The 2,230-nt window shown below is 35.1% G+C and overlaps 1 pseudogene; it reads right to left on the reverse strand.

Annotated features, from left to right (window-relative positions):
* Positions 1-213: 213 nt before the first annotated feature.
* LOC111743855 lies at positions 214-333 on the reverse strand (annotated as a pseudogene).
* Positions 334-2,230: the final 1,897 nt, after the last annotated feature.

The raw sequence follows: 2,230 nt of genomic DNA on the forward strand, positions 1-2,230 counted from the left end.
CATAGTTAATTGCCATTCTTTTGTATTTGCATAAGGCATTCATCAAGATTATAAATGAAGTTCTTATATTTGCTTTTAGTACTTGTATAATTCCTTATGGTTAAGCTCCATGATCCATCTGGAATTTATTTTCATCTTAGTGTATGGTAAGGATTTGATTTCTTTTCAAATGGATAGATAGCTGTTTCTTTTTTTTTTTCTTTCTTTTTTTTTTTTTTACACCTACACTATCTTCCTATGTGGTCTCCCATCCAAGTACTAACCAGGCCCTACCCTGCTTAGCTTCCGAGATCAGACAGGATCAGGCCTGTTCAGGGTGGCATGGCTGTAGATGATAGCTGTTTCAATACTCTTTATAAACTTGTATATTCTTTCCCCTTAATATTCTTACTTTTAATATTAATATTCCTACTTTTTACTTGAACTCTATTTTGTTCCTTTGTTATAATTGTTTCTCTATAGTAATGTATGTTTTTAATTACATATCTTTATAGAATGTTTTAATCTCTGATAGAGCAAACCCCATAAATTTGTTCTTTGCAAAAATCTCTTGACAATGCTTGAGCAATTCTTCTGAAACTTTCTGATTTCCTTTCACTGTGTTCTATCACTAGTAGTTAGTCATTTCACCTGATTAGTTCTATTTCTAGAATCAAAACAGAACTGAGACGAGAGAGAGGAAAAATTGTACATGATATACTATAATAAAGATAGACTTAATTACTTAATGAAAAAAACCTGTAGTAGGATTACCTAAATCGTAGGTAGTGACAAATACAGGAAAAGAAGTGTTTCTTCAGAGGGAAGGTAGGATATCTTGGAGGAAGTCTTTAGAGAGATAAGTTGAGAGCACTAATTAGTTGTATATGACCTCAGGGAAGTCACTTAATCTCTCTGGGGATGATTCCATTTTGCAGATTTTCTTGTATGTTAAATAATAATGTTACCTAACTGAAGAGGGTCTGCCCACTGGAGGTACAGCAGAGCCAAACACTGAACACTGAGTTTAGCAGCAGAGAAATTAAGGCAATTTATTGGCAAGGTGCCAAGCCAGGAGACCTGTGAACTAGCACTCAAAATCTGAACTCCTGGATGGTTTTTAACCAAGGGTTTTTTGAGGTAAAGATGGAGGGTTAGGGGTTAGGGGTCACTGGAAAAGCTGATTGGTTAGTTCTTGAGCAAGCTTCAGCAGTTTTCCTTAGTCTGATTGAATTCCTGATGTCATCTAACTGGGTTGAAGAACTAAGATTATGCAAAATCTTAGTTCATAATTATGGATCCATGAATTTATCTTTAAAGAAAAAAGCAGAAACTAAATATCTTGTGACCTTTGTTCTTGTTTAAGCTTCATTGTTTTATGTTTAACTAACCATATTTTTCTACTCTCTCAAGCTAAGTATACTTTTAAACAGTTTTTTCCTGGAACTTGCTTTACAGGCAGTCCTCCAAGACATGACTAACATACTTTCTTAATCTTTGAAACATTTAGTAAAGCCTACACCTACATCTCTAGACTCTATGATCTAATATCAAAATATGTTCACTGTTAACTGCCAGTTTCAGTAGAATTGAACTGAGTTCAGAGCATCATGCTATTAAAGTACAATGTAATAATTAATATTCCCAAGTCATCCAGGAAAAGCTTATTTCTATTCTCTGTTTTTTTGTTTTGTAAGGTAAAGTAGTATATTGTGGGAAGGAACAAACTTTCCTCTACCCTCAAGTTTCTTCTGGCTAATAATCAAATAGACATGAGGCAGATTAGCGAGAGAAAATAACCAAATTTAATACATACATATGTATGGGAACCCCACATACATGAGAGAGCTAGTGACTCCATATGCAAGAGAGGTTCAGAGGTAGAAACAGGGATTGAGGTATATGAGACATTCTGAGATGGAGATGAGGTGATGCACTTTGAAAGCTTCAAAGGGTCATGGCAGGATGATAAGAACAGACAATTAGCAATTAGAAGTTTGCCCTGCCCTAGAGATAGTTTGAAAGAAGTTATCTCTGATCATTTCTCATGGGCAAGGCCTCTGATTGAAATTCTTCTAGACAGTTAAAGGGAAGGCCAGAAGTTTCTCTTGAGCTTGAGGTTAAAGTTGCCTTTCACTCAAAGTCTATATACCACTGAGGCACATCTTGGAGTGGCTCCTTCTGAACCTATACAATATCAAACACCGATTTTTAAACAATAAATTATTATTGACGTATTGAATGCCTACTC

Source organism: Pteropus vampyrus, unplaced genomic scaffold (assembly GCF_000151845.1).
Source record: "Pteropus vampyrus isolate Shadow unplaced genomic scaffold, Pvam_2.0 Scaffold123, whole genome shotgun sequence".
NCBI lineage: Eukaryota > Metazoa > Chordata > Mammalia > Chiroptera > Pteropodidae > Pteropus > Pteropus vampyrus.